The following is a 17,386-nucleotide window of genomic DNA, read 5'->3' on the forward strand; positions in this document are numbered from 1 at the left end:
TGGTTCTTTACCCTTTGTGGCCCCGTAAGTGGCTCTCGTTGACCTTTCGAGCCCCTCTAAAAGGTCATGCACATGGTTGCCATCGCTTCTCGGCCTTTTGGCTAAGATCAAGTGTAGTATCTGTTCTTATCAGTTTAATATCTGATACGTCTCCTATATGGAGACCATATATTAAATTGATTTTTGGACATGGGAGAAGGGCCAGGGGCTTGCTCCACCCTCTCTGCGCATTGACCCGGTATTGCATTATCTCTGGGAACAGTGCAAAAACCTAAAATTAAGTGTACAAACCCCTCAAGCGGTTGGCCAAGGCCTTTCCCAATTGATGTGGAGTGTTCAAGTGAGGAGAAGGATGGGGGTATTTCGTTCCTTACCCTTCCTGGTTCCCTTCTCTGTATGGCTCCTTACCCTGTATGGTTCCTTACTCTGTCTGGTTCCTTTCATAGTGTTGCTCCTTACTCTGCCTTGTTCCTTACCCTATATGGTTCCTTACTCTGTCTGGTTCCTTTCATAGTGTGGCTCCTTACTCTGCCTTGTTCCTTACCCTATATGGTTCCTTAATCTGTCTGGTTCCTTTCATAGTGTTGCTCTCCTTACTAGGTCTGGGTTCTTACTCTGTGTGGCTCCTTACTCTGCCTTGTTCCTTACCCTGTGTGGCTCATTATTCCCCACCATGAGTAAGAACAAGGGATTATTTCCAGGCCATCAAGTCTATGAGCTCTACAATTCATACTTACCTGGCAGGGGAGACACCATGATCAGGAAGGTGGTTCACCCAAGGCGAGGCCCGGCCATTGCACTCTAGGTCATGCTGACCTTTGCGAATTCCCCAAATGTGGGAATCTCGACTGCATAATTTCTGGTAGTGGGGGACTGCGTTCGCGCTCTCCCCCGTTCATCACTTGTTAAAGAATGCTTTAGTTTGATGCAAGCTCGTGTGGAACACTCAGCCGAGGCTTGTCCTTGTCTGTAGGGTTTAACAAGTTGCCGGGTAGGTTGGAATCACCTTCTGGGATCAAGTTAAAATCGCGCTCTCAGTGAATGACCTTTGTCGACCTTCTTAGCACTGGACTGATCTCAAACTGTTGGCCCAGGCCTTTCCCAATTGATGTGGAGCATTCCAGTGAGGAGAAGGAAATCTGGTTCCTTACCCTGCCTGGTTCCTTTCTCTGTATGGCTCCTTACCCTGTCTGGTTCCTTAACCTGTTTGGCTCCTTACTCTGTGTTGTTCCTTACCCTGTGTGGCTCCTTACTCTGTGTTGCTCCTTACTCTGTCTTGTCCCTTACTCTGTGTGGCTCCTTACTCTGTGTGGCTCCTTACTCTGTGTTGTTCCTTACCCTGTGTTGCTCCTTACTCTGTGTTGCTCCTTACTCTGTCTGGTTCCTTACTCTTTGTTGTTCCTTACTCTGTCTGGTTACTTACTCTGTGTGGCTCCTTACTTTGTCAGGTTCCTTTCTTTGTGTGGCTCCTTACCCTGTGTGGTTCCTTACCCTGTGTGGTTCCTTACCCTATGTGGCTCCCTACCTTTTCTGGTTCTTTACCCTTTGTGGCCCCGTAAGTGGCTCTCGTTGACCTTTCGAGCCCCTCTAAAAGGTCATGCACATGGTTGCCATCGCTTCTCGGCCTTTTGGCTAAGATCAAGTGTAGTATCTGTTCTTATCAGTTTAATATCTGATACGTCTCCTATATGGAGACCATATATTAAATTGATTTTTGGACATGGGAGAAGGGCCAGGGGCTTGCTCCACCCTCTCTGCGCATTGACCCGGTATTGCATTATCTCTGGGAACAGTGCAAAAACCTAAAAGTTGTATGGAAATTAAGTGTACAAACCCCTCAAGCGGTTGGCCAAGGCCTTTCCCAATTGATGTGGAGTGTTCAAGTGAGGAGAAGGATGGGGGTATTTCGTTCCTTACCCTTCCTGGTTCCCTTCTCTGTATGGCTCCTTACCCTGTATGGTTCCTTACTCTGTCTGGTTCCTTTCATAGTGTTGCTCCTTACTCTGCCTTGTTCCTTACCCTATATGGTTCCTTACTCTGTCTGGTTCCTTTCATAGTGTGGCTCCTTACTCTGCCTTGTTCCTTACCCTATATGGTTCCTTAATCTGTCTGGTTCCTTTCATAGTGTTGCTCTCCTTACTAGGTCTGGGTTCTTACTCTGTGTGGCTCCTTACTCTGCCTTGTTCCTTACCCTGTGTGGCTCATTACTCCCCACCATGAGTAAGAACAAGGGATTATTTCCAGGCCATCAAGTCTATGAGCTCTACAATTCATACTTACCTGGCAGGGGAGACACCATGATCAGGAAGGTGGTTCACCCAAGGCGAGGCCCGGCCATTGCACTCTAGGTCATGCTGACCTTTGCGAATTCCCCAAATGTGGGAATCTCGACTGCATAATTTCTGGTAGTGGGGGACTGCGTTCGCGCTCTCCCCCGTTCATCACTTGTTAAAGAATGCTTTAGTTTGATGCAAGCTCGTGTGGAACACTCAGCCGAGGCTTGTCCTTGTCTGTAGGGTTTAACAAGTTGCCGGGTAGGTTGGAATCACCTTCTGGGATCAAGTTAAAATCGCGCTCTCAGTGAATGACCTTTGTCGACCTTCTTAGCACTGGACTGATCTCAAACTGTTGGCCCAGGCCTTTCCCAATTGATGTGGAGCATTCCAGTGAGGAGAAGGAGATCTGGTTCCTTACCCTGCCTGGTTCCTTTCTCTGTATGGCTCCTTACCCTGTTTGGCTCCTTACTCTGTGTTGTTCCTTACCCTGTGTGGCTCCTTACTCTGTGTTGCTCCTTACTCTGTCTTGTCCCTTACTCTGTGTGGCTCCTTACTCTGTGTGGCTCCTTACTCTGTGTTGTTCCTTACCCTGTGTTGCTCCTTACTCTGTGTTGCTCCTTACTCTGTCTGGTTCCTTACTCTGTGTTGTTCCTTACTCTGTCTGGTTACTTACTCTGTGTGGCTCCTTACTTTGTCAGGTTCCTTTCTTTGTGTGGCTCCTTACCCTGTGTGGTTCCTTACCCTGTGTGGTTCCTTACCCTATGTGGCTCCCTACCTTTTCTGGTTCTTTACCCTTTGTGGCCCCGTAAGTGGCTCTCGTTGACCTTTCGAGCCCCTCTAAAAGGTCATGCACATGGTTGCCATCGCTTCTCGGCCTTTTGGCTAAGATCAAGTGTAGTATCTGTTCTTATCAGTTTAATATCTGATACGTCTCCTATATGGAGACCATATATTAAATTGATTTTTGGACATGGGAGAAGGGCCAGGGGCTTGCTCCACCCTCTCTGCGCATTGACCCGGTATTGCATTATCTCTGGGAACAGTGCAAAAACCTAAAAGTTGTATGGAAATTAAGTGTACAAACCCCTCAAGCGGTTGGCCAAGGCCTTTCCCAATTGATGTGGAGTGTTCAAGTGAGGAGAAGGATGGGGGTATTTCGTTCCTTACCCTTCCTGGTTCCCTTCTCTGTATGGCTCCTTACCCTGTATGGTTCCTTACTCTGTCTGGTTCCTTTCATAGTGTTGCTCCTTACTCTGCCTTGTTCCTTACCCTATATGGTTCCTTACTCTGTCTGGTTCCTTTCATAGTGTGGCTCCTTACTCTGCCTTGTTCCTTACCCTATATGGTTCCTTAATCTGTCTGGTTCCTTTCATAGTGTTGCTCTCCTTACTAGGTCTGGGTTCTTACTCTGTGTGGCTCCTTACTCTGCCTTGTTCCTTACCCTGTGTGGCTCATTACTCCCCACCATGAGTAAGAACAAGGGATTATTTCCAGGCCATCAAGTCTATGAGCTCTACAATTCATACTTACCTGGCAGGGGAGACACCATGATCAGGAAGGTGGTTCACCCAAGGCGAGGCCCGGCCATTGCACTCTAGGTCATGCTGACCTTTGCGAATTCCCCAAATGTGGGAATCTCGACTGCATAATTTCTGGTAGTGGGGGACTGCGTTCGCGCTCTCCCCCGTTCATCACTTGTTAAAGAATGCTTTAGTTTGATGCAAGCTCGTGTGGAACACTCAGCCGAGGCTTGTCCTTGTCTGTAGGGTTTAACAAGTTGCCGGGTAGGTTGGAATCACCTTCTGGGATCAAGTTAAAATCGCGCTCTCAGTGAATGACCTTTGTCAACCTTCTTAGCACTGGACTGATCTCAAACTGTTGGCCCAGGCCTTTCCCAATTGATGTGGAGCATTCCAGTGAGGAGAAGGAGATCTGGTTCCTTACCCTGCCTGGTTCCTTTCTCTGTATGGCTCCTTACCCTGTCTGGTTCCTTACCCTGTTTGGCTCCTTACTCTGTGTTGTTCCTTACCCTGTGTGGCTCCTTACTCTGTGTTGCTCCTTACTCTGTCTTGTCCCTTACTCTGTGTGGCTCCTTACTCTGTGTGGCTCCTTACTCTGTGTTGTTCCTTACCCTGTGTTGCTCCTTACTCTGTGTTGCTCCTTACTCTGTCTGGTTCCTTACTCTGTGTTGTTCCTTACTCTGTCTGGTTACTTACTCTGTGTGGCTCCTTACCTTGTCAGGTTCCTTTCTTTGTGTGGTTCCTTACCCTGTGCGGTTCCTTACCCTATGTGGCTCCCTACCTTTTCTGGTTCTTTACCCTTTGTGGCCCCGTAAGTGGCTCTCGTTGACCTTTCGAGCCCCTCTAAAAGGTCATGCACATGGTTGCCATCGCTTCTCGGCCTTTTGGCTAAGATCAAGTGTAGTATCTGTTCTTATCAGTTTAATATCTGATACGTCTCCTATATGGAGACCATATGTTAAATTGATTTTTGGACATGGGAGGAGGGCCAGGGGCTTGCTCCACCCTCTCTGCGCATTGACCCGGTATTGCATTATCTCTGGGAACAGTGCAAAAACCTAAAAGTTGTATGGAAATTAAGTGTACAAACCCCTCAAGCGGTTGGCCAAGGCCTTTCCCAATTGATGTGGAGTGTTCAAGTGAGGAGAAGGATGGGGGTATTTCGTTCCTTACCCTTCCTGGTTCCCTTCTCTGTATGGCTCCTTACCCTGTATGGTTCCTTACTCTGTCTGGTTCCTTTCATAGTGTTGCTCCTTACTCTGCCTTGTTCCTTACCCTATATGGTTCCTTACTCTGTCTGGTTCCTTTCATAGTGTGGCTCCTTACTCTGCCTTGTTCCTTACCCTATATGGTTCCTTAATCTGTCTGGTTCCTTTCATAGTGTTGCTCTCCTTACTAGGTCTGGGTTCTTACTCTGTGTGGCTCCTTACTCTGCCTTGTTCCTTACCCTGTGTGGCTCATTACTCCCCACCATGAGTAAGAACAAGGGATTATTTCCAGGCCATCAAGTCTATGAGCTCTACAATTCATACTTACCTGGCAGGGGAGACACCATGATCAGGAAGGTGGTTCACCCAAGGCGAGGCCCGGCCATTGCACTCTAGGTCATGCTGACCTTTGCGAATTCCCCAAATGTGGGAATCTCGACTGCATAATTTCTGGTAGTGGGGGACTGCGTTCGCGCTCTCCCCCGTTCATCACTTGTTAAAGAATGCTTTAGTTTGATGCAAGCTCGTGTGGAACACTCAGCCGAGGCTTGTCCTTGTCTTTAGGGTTTAACAAGTTGCCGGGTAGGTTGGAATCACCTTCTGGGATCAAGTTAAAATCGCGCTCTCAGTGAATGACCTTTGTCGACCTTCTTAGCACTGGACTGATCTCAAACTGTTGGCCCAGGCCTTTCCCAATTGATGTGGAGCATTCCAGTGAGGAGAAGGAGATCTGGTTCCTTACCCTGCCTGGTTCCTTTCTCTGTATGGCTCCTTACCCTGTTTGGCTCCTTACTCTGTGTTGTTCCTTACCCTGTGTGGCTCCTTACTCTGTGTTGCTCCTTACTCTGTCTTGTCCCTTACTCTGTGTGGCTCCTTACTCTGTGTGGCTCCTTACTCTGTGTTGTTCCTTACCCTGTGTTGCTCCTTACTCTGTGTTGCTCCTTACTCTGTCTGGTTCCTTACTCTGTGTTGTTCCTTACTCTGTCTGGTTACTTACTCTGTGTGGCTCCTTACTTTGTCAGGTTCCTTTCTTTGTGTGGCTCCTTACCCTGTGTGGTTCCTTACCCTGTGTGGTTCCTTACCCTATGTGGCTCCCTACCTTTTCTGGTTCTTTACCCTTTGTGGCCCCGTAAGTGGCTCTCGTTGACCTTTCGAGCCCCTCTAAAAGGTCATGCACATGGTTGCTATCGCTTCTCGGCCTTTTGGCTAAGATCAAGTGTAGTATCTGTTCTTATCAGTTTAATATCTGATACGTCTCCTATATGGAGACCATATATTAAATTGATTTTTGGACATGGGAGAAGGGCCAGGGGCTTGCTCCACCCTCTCTGCGCATTGACCCGGTATTGCATTATCTCTGGGAACAGTGCAAAAACCTAAAAGTTGTATGGAAATTAAGTGTACAAACCCCTCAAGCGGTTGGCCAAGGCCTTTCCCAATTGATGTGGAGTGTTCAAGTGAGGAGAAGGATGGGGGTATTTCGTTCCTTACCCTTCCTGGTTCCCTTCTCTGTATGGCTCCTTACCCTGTATGGTTCCTTACTCTGTCTGGTTCCTTTCATAGTGTTGCTCCTTACTCTGCCTTGTTCCTTACCCTATATGGTTCCTTACTCTGTCTGGTTCCTTTCATAGTGTGGCTCCTTACTCTGCCTTGTTCCTTACCCTATATGGTTCCTTAATCTGTCTGGTTCCTTTCATAGTGTTGCTCTCCTTACTAGGTCTGGGTTCTTACTCTGTGTGGCTCCTTACTCTGCCTTGTTCCTTACCCTGTGTGGCTCATTACTCCCCACCATGAGTAAGAACAAGGGATTATTTCCAGGCCATCAAGTCTATGAGCTCTACAATTCATACTTACCTGGCAGGGGAGACACCATGATCAGGAAGGTGGTTCACCCAAGGCGAGGCCCGGCCATTGCACTCTAGGTCATGCTGACCTTTGCGAATTCCCCAAATGTGGGAATCTCGACTGCATAATTTCTGGTAGTGGGGGACTGCGTTCGCGCTCTCCCCCGTTCATCACTTGTTAAAGAATGCTTTAGTTTGATGCAAGCTCGTGTGGAACACTCAGCCGAGGCTTGTCCTTGTCTGTAGGGTTTAACAAGTTGCCGGGTAGGTTGGAATCACCTTCTGGGATCAAGTTAAAATCGCGCTCTCAGTGAATGACCTTTGTCGACCTTCTTAGCACTGGACTGATCTCAAACTGTTGGCCCAGGCCTTTCCCAATTGATGTGGAGCATTCCAGTGAGGAGAAGGAAATCTGGTTCCTTACCCTGCCTGGTTCCTTTCTCTGTATGGCTCCTTACCCTGTCTGGTTCCTTAACCTGTTTGGCTCCTTACTTTGTTTTGTTCCTTACCCTGTGTGGCTCCTTACTCTGTGTTGCTCCTTACTCTGTCTTGTCCCTTACTCTGTGTGGCTCCTTACTCTGTGTGGCTCCTTACTCTGTGTTGTTCCTTACCCTGTGTTGCTCCTTACTCTATGTTGCTCCTTACTCTGTCTGGTTCCTTACTCTGTGTTGTTCCTTACTCTGTCTGGTTACTTACTCTGTGTGGCTCCTTACTTTGTCAGGTTCCTTTCTTTGTGTGGCTCCTTACCCTGTGTGGTTCCTTACCCTGTGTGGTTCCTTACCCTATGTGGCTCCCTACCTTTTCTGGTTCTTTACCCTTTGTGGCCCCGTAAGTGGCTCTCGTTGACCTTTCGAGCCCCTCTAAAAGGTCATGCACATGGTTGCCATCGCTTCTCGGCCTTTTGGCTAAGATCAAGTGTAGTATCTGTTCTTATCAGTTTAATATCTGATACGTCTCCTATATGGAGACCATATATTAAATTGATTTTTGGACATGGGAGAAGGGCCAGGGGCTTGCTCCACCCTCTCTGCGCATTGACCCGGTATTGCATTATCTCTGGGAACAGTGCAAAAACCTAAAAGTTGTATGGAAATTAAGTGTACAAACCCCTCAAGCGGTTGGCCAAGGCCTTTCCCAATTGATGTGGAGTGTTCAAGTGAGGAGAAGGATGGGGGTATTTCGTTCCTTACCCTTCCTGGTTCCCTTCTCTGTATGGCTCCTTACCCTGTATGGTTCCTTACTCTGTCTGGTTCCTTTCATAGTGTTGCTCTCCTTACTAGGTCTGGGTTCTTACTCTGTGTGGCTCCTTACTCTGCCTTGTTCCTTACCCTGTGTGGCTCATTACTCCCCACCATGAGTAAGAACAAGGGATTATTTCCAGGCCATCAAGTCTATGAGCTCTACAATTCATACTTACCTGGCAGGGGAGACACCATGATCAGGAAGGTGGTTCACCCAAGGCGAGGCCCGGCCATTGCACTCTAGGTCATGCTGACCTTTGCGAATTCCCCAAATGTGGGAATCTCGACTGCATAATTTCTGGTAGTGGGGGACTGCGTTCGCGCTCTCCCCCGTTCATCACTTGTTAAAGAATGCTTTAGTTTGATGCAAGCTCGTGTGGAACACTCAGCCGAGGCTTGTCCTTGTCTGTAGGGTTTAACAAGTTGCCGGGTAGGTTGGAATCACCTTCTGGGATCAAGTTAAAATCGCGCTCTCAGTGAATGACCTTTGTCGACCTTCTTAGCACTGGACTGATCTCAAACTGTTGGCCCAGGCCTTTCCCAATTGATGTGGAGCATTCCAGTGAGGAGAAGGAGATCTGGTTCCTTACCCTGCCTGGTTCCTTTCTCTGTATGGCTCCTTACCCTGTTTGGCTCCTTACTCTGTGTTGTTCCTTACCCTGTGTGGCTCCTTACTCTGTGTTGCTCCTTACTCTGTCTTGTCCCTTACTCTGTGTGGCTCCTTACTCTGTGTGGCTCCTTACTCTGTGTTGTTCCTTACCCTGTGTTGCTCCTTACTCTGTGTTGCTCCTTACTCTGTCTGGTTCCTTACTCTGTGTTGTTCCTTACTCTGTCTGGTTACTTACTCTGTGTGGCTCCTTACTTTGTCAGGTTCCTTTCTTTGTGTGGCTCCTTACCCTGTGTGGTTCCTTACCCTGTGTGGTTCCTTACCCTATGTGGCTCCCTACCTTTTCTGGTTCTTTACCCTTTGTGGCCCCGTAAGTGGCTCTCGTTGACCTTTCGAGCCCCTCTAAAAGGTCATGCACATGGTTGCCATCGCTTCTCGGCCTTTTGGCTAAGATCAAGTGTAGTATCTGTTCTTATCAGTTTAATATCTGATACGTCTCCTATATGGAGACCATATATTAAATTGATTTTTGGACATGGGAGAAGGGCCAGGGGCTTGCTCCACCCTCTCTGCGCATTGACCCGGTATTGCATTATCTCTGGGAACAGTGCAAAAACCTAAAATTAAGTGTACAAACCCCTCAAGCGGTTGGCCAAGGCCTTTCCCAATTGATGTGGAGTGTTCAAGTGAGGAGAAGGATGGGGGTATTTCGTTCCTTACCCTTCCTGGTTCCCTTCTCTGTATGGCTCCTTACCCTGTATGGTTCCTTACTCTGTCTGGTTCCTTTCATAGTGTTGCTCCTTACTCTGCCTTGTTCCTTACCCTATATGGTTCCTTACTCTGTCTGGTTCCTTTCATAGTGTGGCTCCTTACTCTGCCTTGTTCCTTACCCTATATGGTTCCTTAATCTGTCTGGTTCCTTTCATAGTGTTGCTCTCCTTACTAGGTCTGGGTTCTTACTCTGTGTGGCTCCTTACTCTGCCTTGTTCCTTACCCTGTGTGGCTCATTATTCCCCACCATGAGTAAGAACAAGGGATTATTTCCAGGCCATCAAGTCTATGAGCTCTACAATTCATACTTACCTGGCAGGGGAGACACCATGATCAGGAAGGTGGTTCACCCAAGGCGAGGCCCGGCCATTGCACTCTAGGTCATGCTGACCTTTGCGAATTCCCCAAATGTGGGAATCTCGACTGCATAATTTCTGGTAGTGGGGGACTGCGTTCGCGCTCTCCCCCGTTCATCACTTGTTAAAGAATGCTTTAGTTTGATGCAAGCTCGTGTGGAACACTCAGCCGAGGCTTGTCCTTGTCTGTAGGGTTTAACAAGTTGCCGGGTAGGTTGGAATCACCTTCTGGGATCAAGTTAAAATCGCGCTCTCAGTGAATGACCTTTGTCGACCTTCTTAGCACTGGACTGATCTCAAACTGTTGGCCCAGGCCTTTCCCAATTGATGTGGAGCATTCCAGTGAGGAGAAGGAAATCTGGTTCCTTACCCTGCCTGGTTCCTTTCTCTGTATGGCTCCTTACCCTGTCTGGTTCCTTAACCTGTTTGGCTCCTTACTCTGTGTTGTTCCTTACCCTGTGTGGCTCCTTACTCTGTGTTGCTCCTTACTCTGTCTTGTCCCTTACTCTGTGTGGCTCCTTACTCTGTGTGGCTCCTTACTCTGTGTTGTTCCTTACCCTGTGTTGCTCCTTACTCTGTGTTGCTCCTTACTCTGTCTGGTTCCTTACTCTTTGTTGTTCCTTACTCTGTCTGGTTACTTACTCTGTGTGGCTCCTTACTTTGTCAGGTTCCTTTCTTTGTGTGGCTCCTTACCCTGTGTGGTTCCTTACCCTGTGTGGTTCCTTACCCTATGTGGCTCCCTACCTTTTCTGGTTCTTTACCCTTTGTGGCCCCGTAAGTGGCTCTCGTTGACCTTTCGAGCCCCTCTAAAAGGTCATGCACATGGTTGCCATCGCTTCTCGGCCTTTTGGCTAAGATCAAGTGTAGTATCTGTTCTTATCAGTTTAATATCTGATACGTCTCCTATATGGAGACCATATATTAAATTGATTTTTGGACATGGGAGAAGGGCCAGGGGCTTGCTCCACCCTCTCTGCGCATTGACCCGGTATTGCATTATCTCTGGGAACAGTGCAAAAACCTAAAAGTTGTATGGAAATTAAGTGTACAAACCCCTCAAGCGGTTGGCCAAGGCCTTTCCCAATTGATGTGGAGTGTTCAAGTGAGGAGAAGGATGGGGGTATTTCGTTCCTTACCCTTCCTGGTTCCCTTCTCTGTATGGCTCCTTACCCTGTATGGTTCCTTACTCTGTCTGGTTCCTTTCATAGTGTTGCTCCTTACTCTGCCTTGTTCCTTACCCTATATGGTTCCTTACTCTGTCTGGTTCCTTTCATAGTGTGGCTCCTTACTCTGCCTTGTTCCTTACCCTATATGGTTCCTTAATCTGTCTGGTTCCTTTCATAGTGTTGCTCTCCTTACTAGGTCTGGGTTCTTACTCTGTGTGGCTCCTTACTCTGCCTTGTTCCTTACCCTGTGTGGCTCATTACTCCCCACCATGAGTAAGAACAAGGGATTATTTCCAGGCCATCAAGTCTATGAGCTCTACAATTCATACTTACCTGGCAGGGGAGACACCATGATCAGGAAGGTGGTTCACCCAAGGCGAGGCCCGGCCATTGCACTCTAGGTCATGCTGACCTTTGCGAATTCCCCAAATGTGGGAATCTCGACTGCATAATTTCTGGTAGTGGGGGACTGCGTTCGCGCTCTCCCCCGTTCATCACTTGTTAAAGAATGCTTTAGTTTGATGCAAGCTCGTGTGGAACACTCAGCCGAGGCTTGTCCTTGTCTGTAGGGTTTAACAAGTTGCCGGGTAGGTTGGAATCACCTTCTGGGATCAAGTTAAAATCGCGCTCTCAGTGAATGACCTTTGTCGACCTTCTTAGCACTGGACTGATCTCAAACTGTTGGCCCAGGCCTTTCCCAATTGATGTGGAGCATTCCAGTGAGGAGAAGGAGATCTGGTTCCTTACCCTGCCTGGTTCCTTTCTCTGTATGGCTCCTTACCCTGTTTGGCTCCTTACTCTGTGTTGTTCCTTACCCTGTGTGGCTCCTTACTCTGTGTTGCTCCTTACTCTGTCTTGTCCCTTACTCTGTGTGGCTCCTTACTCTGTGTGGCTCCTTACTCTGTGTTGTTCCTTACCCTGTGTTGCTCCTTACTCTGTGTTGCTCCTTACTCTGTCTGGTTCCTTACTCTGTGTTGTTCCTTACTCTGTCTGGTTACTTACTCTGTGTGGCTCCTTACTTTGTCAGGTTCCTTTCTTTGTGTGGCTCCTTACCCTGTGTGGTTCCTTACCCTGTGTGGTTCCTTACCCTATGTGGCTCCCTACCTTTTCTGGTTCTTTACCCTTTGTGGCCCCGTAAGTGGCTCTCGTTGACCTTTCGAGCCCCTCTAAAAGGTCATGCACATGGTTGCCATCGCTTCTCGGCCTTTTGGCTAAGATCAAGTGTAGTATCTGTTCTTATCAGTTTAATATCTGATACGTCTCCTATATGGAGACCATATATTAAATTGATTTTTGGACATGGGAGAAGGGCCAGGGGCTTGCTCCACCCTCTCTGCGCATTGACCCGGTATTGCATTATCTCTGGGAACAGTGCAAAAACCTAAAAGTTGTATGGAAATTAAGTGTACAAACCCCTCAAGCGGTTGGCCAAGGCCTTTCCCAATTGATGTGGAGTGTTCAAGTGAGGAGAAGGATGGGGGTATTTCGTTCCTTACCCTTCCTGGTTCCCTTCTCTGTATGGCTCCTTACCCTGTATGGTTCCTTACTCTGTCTGGTTCCTTTCATAGTGTTGCTCCTTACTCTGCCTTGTTCCTTACCCTATATGGTTCCTTACTCTGTCTGGTTCCTTTCATAGTGTGGCTCCTTACTCTGCCTTGTTCCTTACCCTATATGGTTCCTTAATCTGTCTGGTTCCTTTCATAGTGTTGCTCTCCTTACTAGGTCTGGGTTCTTACTCTGTGTGGCTCCTTACTCTGCCTTGTTCCTTACCCTGTGTGGCTCATTACTCCCCACCATGAGTAAGAACAAGGGATTATTTCCAGGCCATCAAGTCTATGAGCTCTACAATTCATACTTACCTGGCAGGGGAGACACCATGATCAGGAAGGTGGTTCACCCAAGGCGAGGCCCGGCCATTGCACTCTAGGTCATGCTGACCTTTGCGAATTCCCCAAATGTGGGAATCTCGACTGCATAATTTCTGGTAGTGGGGGACTGCGTTCGCGCTCTCCCCCGTTCATCACTTGTTAAAGAATGCTTTAGTTTGATGCAAGCTCGTGTGGAACACTCAGCCGAGGCTTGTCCTTGTCTGTAGGGTTTAACAAGTTGCCGGGTAGGTTGGAATCACCTTCTGGGATCAAGTTAAAATCGCGCTCTCAGTGAATGACCTTTGTCAACCTTCTTAGCACTGGACTGATCTCAAACTGTTGGCCCAGGCCTTTCCCAATTGATGTGGAGCATTCCAGTGAGGAGAAGGAGATCTGGTTCCTTACCCTGCCTGGTTCCTTTCTCTGTATGGCTCCTTACCCTGTCTGGTTCCTTACCCTGTTTGGCTCCTTACTCTGTGTTGTTCCTTACCCTGTGTGGCTCCTTACTCTGTGTTGCTCCTTACTCTGTCTTGTCCCTTACTCTGTGTGGCTCCTTACTCTGTGTGGCTCCTTACTCTGTGTTGTTCCTTACCCTGTGTTGCTCCTTACTCTGTGTTGCTCCTTACTCTGTCTGGTTCCTTACTCTGTGTTGTTCCTTACTCTGTCTGGTTACTTACTCTGTGTGGCTCCTTACCTTGTCAGGTTCCTTTCTTTGTGTGGTTCCTTACCCTGTGCGGTTCCTTACCCTATGTGGCTCCCTACCTTTTCTGGTTCTTTACCCTTTGTGGCCCCGTAAGTGGCTCTCGTTGACCTTTCGAGCCCCTCTAAAAGGTCATGCACATGGTTGCCATCGCTTCTCGGCCTTTTGGCTAAGATCAAGTGTAGTATCTGTTCTTATCAGTTTAATATCTGATACGTCTCCTATATGGAGACCATATGTTAAATTGATTTTTGGACATGGGAGGAGGGCCAGGGGCTTGCTCCACCCTCTCTGCGCATTGACCCGGTATTGCATTATCTCTGGGAACAGTGCAAAAACCTAAAAGTTGTATGGAAATTAAGTGTACAAACCCCTCAAGCGGTTGGCCAAGGCCTTTCCCAATTGATGTGGAGTGTTCAAGTGAGGAGAAGGATGGGGGTATTTCGTTCCTTACCCTTCCTGGTTCCCTTCTCTGTATGGCTCCTTACCCTGTATGGTTCCTTACTCTGTCTGGTTCCTTTCATAGTGTTGCTCCTTACTCTGCCTTGTTCCTTACCCTATATGGTTCCTTACTCTGTCTGGTTCCTTTCATAGTGTGGCTCCTTACTCTGCCTTGTTCCTTACCCTATATGGTTCCTTAATCTGTCTGGTTCCTTTCATAGTGTTGCTCTCCTTACTAGGTCTGGGTTCTTACTCTGTGTGGCTCCTTACTCTGCCTTGTTCCTTACCCTGTGTGGCTCATTACTCCCCACCATGAGTAAGAACAAGGGATTATTTCCAGGCCATCAAGTCTATGAGCTCTACAATTCATACTTACCTGGCAGGGGAGACACCATGATCAGGAAGGTGGTTCACCCAAGGCGAGGCCCGGCCATTGCACTGTAGGTCATGCTGACCTTTGCGAATTCCCCAAATGTGGGAATCTCGACTGCATAATTTCTGGTAGTGGGGGACTGCGTTCGCGCTCTCCCCCGTTCATCACTTGTTAAAGAATGCTTTAGTTTGATGCAAGCTCGTGTGGAACACTCAGCCGAGGCTTGTCCTTGTCTGTAGGGTTTAACAAGTTGCCGGGTAGGTTGGAATCACCTTCTGGGATCAAGTTAAAATCGCGCTCTCAGTGAATGACCTTTGTCGACCTTCTTAGCACTGGACTGATCTCAAACTGTTGGCCCAGGCCTTTCCCAATTGATGTGGAGCATTCCAGTGAGGAGAAGGAGATCTGGTTCCTTACCCTGCCTGGTTCCTTTCTCTGTATGGCTCCTTACCCTGTCTGGTTCCTTAACCTGTTTGGCTCCTTACTCTGTGTTGTTCCTTACCCTGTGTGGCTCCTTACTCTGTGTTGCTCCTTACTCTGTCTTGTCCCTTACTCTGTGTGGCTCCTTACTCTGTGTGGCTCCTTACTCTGTGTTGTTCCTTACCCTGTGTTGCTCCTTACTCTGTGTTGCTCCTTACTCTGTCTGGTTCCTTACTCTGTGTTGTTCCTTACTCTGTCTGGTTACTTACTCTGTGTGGCTCCTTACTTTGTCAGGTTCCTTTCTTTGTGTGGCTCCTTACCCTGTGTGGTTCCTTACCCTGTGTGGTTCCTTACCCTATGTGGCTCCCTACCTTTTCTGGTTCTTTACCCTTTGTGGCCCCGTAAGTGGCTCTCGTTGACCTTTCGAGCCCCTCTAAAAGGTCATGCACATGGTTGCCATCGCTTCTCGGCCTTTTGGCTAAGATCAAGTGTAGTATCTGTTCTTATCAGTTTAATATCTGATACGTCTCCTATATGGAGACCATATATTAAATTGATTTTTGGACATGGGAGAAGGGCCAGGGGCTTGCTCCACCCTCTCTGCGCATTGACCCGGTATTGCATTATCTCTGGGAACAGTGCAAAAACCTAAAAGTTGTATGGAAATTAAGTGTACAAACCCCTCAAGCGGTTGGCCAAGGCCTTTCCCAATTGATGTGGAGTGTTCAAGTGAGGAGAAGGATGGGGGTATTTCGTTCCTTACCCTTCCTGGTTCCCTTCTCTGTATGGCTCCTTACCCTGTATGGTTCCTTACTCTGTCTGGTTCCTTTCATAGTGTTGCTCCTTACTCTGCCTTGTTCCTTACCCTATATGGTTCCTTACTCTGTCTGGTTCCTTTCATAGTGTGGCTCCTTACTCTGCCTTGTTCCTTACCCTATATGGTTCCTTAATCTGTCTGGTTCCTTTCATAGTGTTGCTCTCCTTACTAGGTCTGGGTTCTTACTCTGTGTGGCTCCTTACTCTGCCTTGTTCCTTACCCTGTGTGGCTCATTACTCCCCACCATGAGTAAGAACAAGGGATTATTTCCAGGCCATCAAGTCTATGAGCTCTACAATTCATACTTACCTGGCAGGGGAGACACCATGATCAGGAAGGTGGTTCACCCAAGGCGAGGCCCGGCCATTGCACTCTAGGTCATGCTGACCTTTGCGAATTCCCCAAATGTGGGAATCTCGACTGCATAATTTCTGGTAGTGGGGGACTGCGTTCGCGCTCTCCCCCGTTCATCACTTGTTAAAGAATGCTTTAGTTTGATGCAAGCTCGTGTGGAACACTCAGCCGAGGCTTGTCCTTGTCTGTAGGGTTTAACAAGTTGCCGGGTAGGTTGGAATCACCTTCTGGGATCAAGTTAAAATCGCGCTCTCAGTGAATGACCTTTGTCGACCTTCTTAGCACTGGACTGATCTCAAACTGTTGGCCCAGGCCTTTCCCAATTGATGTGGAGCATTCCAGTGAGGAGAAGGAGATCTGGTTCCTTACCCTGCCTGGTTCCTTTCTCTGTATGGCTCTTTACCCTGTTTGGCTCCTTACTCTGTGTTGTTCCTTACCCTGTGTGGCTCCTTACTCTGTCTTGTCCCTTACTCTGTGTGGCTCCTTACTCTGTGTGGCTCCTTACTCTGTGTTGTTCCTTACCCTGTGTTGCTCCTTACTCTGTGTTGCTCCTTACTCTGTCTGGTTCCTTACTCTGTGTTGTTCCTTACTCTGTCTGGTTACTTACTCTGTGTGGCTCCTTACTTTGTCAGGTTCCTTTCTTTGTGTGGCTCCTTACCCTGTGTGGTTCCTTACCCTGTGTGGTTCCTTACCCTATGTGGCTCCCTACCTTTTCTGGTTCTTTACCCTTTGTGGCCCCGTAAGTGGCTCTCGTTGACCTTTCGAGCCCCTCTAAAAGGTCATGCACATGGTTGCCATCGCTTCTCGGCCTTTTGGCTAAGATCAAGTGTAGTATCTGTTCTTATCAGTTTAATATCTGATACGTCTCCTATATGGAGACCATATATTAAATTGATTTTTGGACATGGGAGAAGGGCCAGGGGCTTGCTCCACCCTCTCTGCGCATTGACCCGGTATTGCATTATCTCTGGGAACAGTGCAAAAACCTAAAATTAAGTGTACAAACCCCTCAAGCGGTTGGCCAAGGCCTTTCCCAATTGATGTGGAGTGTTCAAGTGAGGAGAAGGATGGGGGTATTTCGTTCCTTACCCTTCCTGGTTCCCTTCTCTGTATGGCTCCTTACCCTGTATGGTTCCTTACTCTGTCTGGTTCCTTTCATAGTGTTGCTCCTTACTCTGCCTTGTTCCTTACCCTATATGGTTCCTTACTCTGTCTGGTTCCTTTCATAGTGTGGCTCCTTACTCTGCCTTGTTCCTTACCCTATATGGTTCCTTAATCTGTCTGGTTCCTTTCATAGTGTTGCTCTCCTTACTAGGTCTGGGTTCTTACTCTGTGTGGCTCCTTACTCTGCCTTGTTCCTTACCCTGTGTGGCTCATTATTCCCCACCATGAGTAAGAACAAGGGATTATTTCCAGGCCATCAA

General features: G+C 48.0%; 23 non-coding genes across 23 annotated transcripts; all 23 read left to right on the forward strand.

The window, feature by feature from the left end:
- Positions 1-81: 81 nt before the first annotated feature.
- Positions 82-272, forward strand: LOC148073042 (U2 spliceosomal RNA). The gene has a single exon (XR_015712742.1). It is a non-coding gene; the product is annotated as a U2 spliceosomal RNA (small nuclear RNA).
- A 457-nt stretch (positions 273-729) lies between these two features.
- LOC148073043 (U1 spliceosomal RNA) lies at positions 730-894 on the forward strand. The gene has a single exon (XR_015712390.1). It is a non-coding gene; the product is annotated as a U1 spliceosomal RNA (small nuclear RNA).
- A 718-nt stretch (positions 895-1,612) lies between these two features.
- On the forward strand, positions 1,613-1,803 carry LOC148073044 (U2 spliceosomal RNA). Its single transcript, XR_015712744.1, has one exon. It is a non-coding gene; the product is annotated as a U2 spliceosomal RNA (small nuclear RNA).
- Positions 1,804-2,272: 469 nt separating this feature from the next.
- LOC148073045 (U1 spliceosomal RNA) lies at positions 2,273-2,437 on the forward strand. Its single transcript, XR_015712391.1, has one exon. It is a non-coding gene; the product is annotated as a U1 spliceosomal RNA (small nuclear RNA).
- Positions 2,438-3,138: 701 nt separating this feature from the next.
- On the forward strand, positions 3,139-3,329 carry LOC148073046 (U2 spliceosomal RNA). The gene has a single exon (XR_015712745.1). It is a non-coding gene; the product is annotated as a U2 spliceosomal RNA (small nuclear RNA).
- Positions 3,330-3,798: 469 nt separating this feature from the next.
- Positions 3,799-3,963, forward strand: LOC148073047 (U1 spliceosomal RNA). The gene has a single exon (XR_015712393.1). It is a non-coding gene; the product is annotated as a U1 spliceosomal RNA (small nuclear RNA).
- Positions 3,964-4,664: 701 nt separating this feature from the next.
- Positions 4,665-4,855, forward strand: LOC148073048 (U2 spliceosomal RNA). Its single transcript, XR_015712233.1, has one exon. It is a non-coding gene; the product is annotated as a U2 spliceosomal RNA (small nuclear RNA).
- Positions 4,856-5,324: 469 nt separating this feature from the next.
- On the forward strand, positions 5,325-5,489 carry LOC148073049 (U1 spliceosomal RNA). Its single transcript, XR_015712394.1, has one exon. It is a non-coding gene; the product is annotated as a U1 spliceosomal RNA (small nuclear RNA).
- Positions 5,490-6,190: 701 nt separating this feature from the next.
- On the forward strand, positions 6,191-6,381 carry LOC148073050 (U2 spliceosomal RNA). Its single transcript, XR_015712746.1, has one exon. It is a non-coding gene; the product is annotated as a U2 spliceosomal RNA (small nuclear RNA).
- A 469-nt stretch (positions 6,382-6,850) lies between these two features.
- Positions 6,851-7,015, forward strand: LOC148073051 (U1 spliceosomal RNA). Its single transcript, XR_015712395.1, has one exon. It is a non-coding gene; the product is annotated as a U1 spliceosomal RNA (small nuclear RNA).
- Positions 7,016-7,733: 718 nt separating this feature from the next.
- Positions 7,734-7,924, forward strand: LOC148073052 (U2 spliceosomal RNA). Its single transcript, XR_015712747.1, has one exon. It is a non-coding gene; the product is annotated as a U2 spliceosomal RNA (small nuclear RNA).
- Positions 7,925-8,257: 333 nt separating this feature from the next.
- LOC148073053 (U1 spliceosomal RNA) lies at positions 8,258-8,422 on the forward strand. Its single transcript, XR_015712396.1, has one exon. It is a non-coding gene; the product is annotated as a U1 spliceosomal RNA (small nuclear RNA).
- A 701-nt stretch (positions 8,423-9,123) lies between these two features.
- Positions 9,124-9,314, forward strand: LOC148073054 (U2 spliceosomal RNA). The gene has a single exon (XR_015712748.1). It is a non-coding gene; the product is annotated as a U2 spliceosomal RNA (small nuclear RNA).
- A 457-nt stretch (positions 9,315-9,771) lies between these two features.
- On the forward strand, positions 9,772-9,936 carry LOC148073055 (U1 spliceosomal RNA). Its single transcript, XR_015712397.1, has one exon. It is a non-coding gene; the product is annotated as a U1 spliceosomal RNA (small nuclear RNA).
- Positions 9,937-10,654: 718 nt separating this feature from the next.
- LOC148073056 (U2 spliceosomal RNA) lies at positions 10,655-10,845 on the forward strand. The gene has a single exon (XR_015712749.1). It is a non-coding gene; the product is annotated as a U2 spliceosomal RNA (small nuclear RNA).
- Positions 10,846-11,314: 469 nt separating this feature from the next.
- LOC148073057 (U1 spliceosomal RNA) lies at positions 11,315-11,479 on the forward strand. The gene has a single exon (XR_015712399.1). It is a non-coding gene; the product is annotated as a U1 spliceosomal RNA (small nuclear RNA).
- A 701-nt stretch (positions 11,480-12,180) lies between these two features.
- Positions 12,181-12,371, forward strand: LOC148073058 (U2 spliceosomal RNA). The gene has a single exon (XR_015712750.1). It is a non-coding gene; the product is annotated as a U2 spliceosomal RNA (small nuclear RNA).
- Positions 12,372-12,840: 469 nt separating this feature from the next.
- On the forward strand, positions 12,841-13,005 carry LOC148073059 (U1 spliceosomal RNA). The gene has a single exon (XR_015712400.1). It is a non-coding gene; the product is annotated as a U1 spliceosomal RNA (small nuclear RNA).
- Positions 13,006-13,706: 701 nt separating this feature from the next.
- On the forward strand, positions 13,707-13,897 carry LOC148073060 (U2 spliceosomal RNA). Its single transcript, XR_015712234.1, has one exon. It is a non-coding gene; the product is annotated as a U2 spliceosomal RNA (small nuclear RNA).
- Positions 13,898-14,366: 469 nt separating this feature from the next.
- On the forward strand, positions 14,367-14,531 carry LOC148073061 (U1 spliceosomal RNA). The gene has a single exon (XR_015712519.1). It is a non-coding gene; the product is annotated as a U1 spliceosomal RNA (small nuclear RNA).
- A 718-nt stretch (positions 14,532-15,249) lies between these two features.
- Positions 15,250-15,440, forward strand: LOC148073062 (U2 spliceosomal RNA). Its single transcript, XR_015712751.1, has one exon. It is a non-coding gene; the product is annotated as a U2 spliceosomal RNA (small nuclear RNA).
- Positions 15,441-15,909: 469 nt separating this feature from the next.
- Positions 15,910-16,074, forward strand: LOC148073063 (U1 spliceosomal RNA). Its single transcript, XR_015712401.1, has one exon. It is a non-coding gene; the product is annotated as a U1 spliceosomal RNA (small nuclear RNA).
- Positions 16,075-16,758: 684 nt separating this feature from the next.
- Positions 16,759-16,949, forward strand: LOC148073064 (U2 spliceosomal RNA). The gene has a single exon (XR_015712752.1). It is a non-coding gene; the product is annotated as a U2 spliceosomal RNA (small nuclear RNA).
- The last annotated feature ends 437 nt before the right edge of the window (positions 16,950-17,386 follow it).

Source organism: Callionymus lyra, chromosome 8 (genome assembly GCF_982586985.1).
Source record: "Callionymus lyra chromosome 8, fCalLyr1.hap1.1, whole genome shotgun sequence".
NCBI classification, from domain to species: Eukaryota; Metazoa; Chordata; class Actinopteri; order Syngnathiformes; family Callionymidae; genus Callionymus; species Callionymus lyra.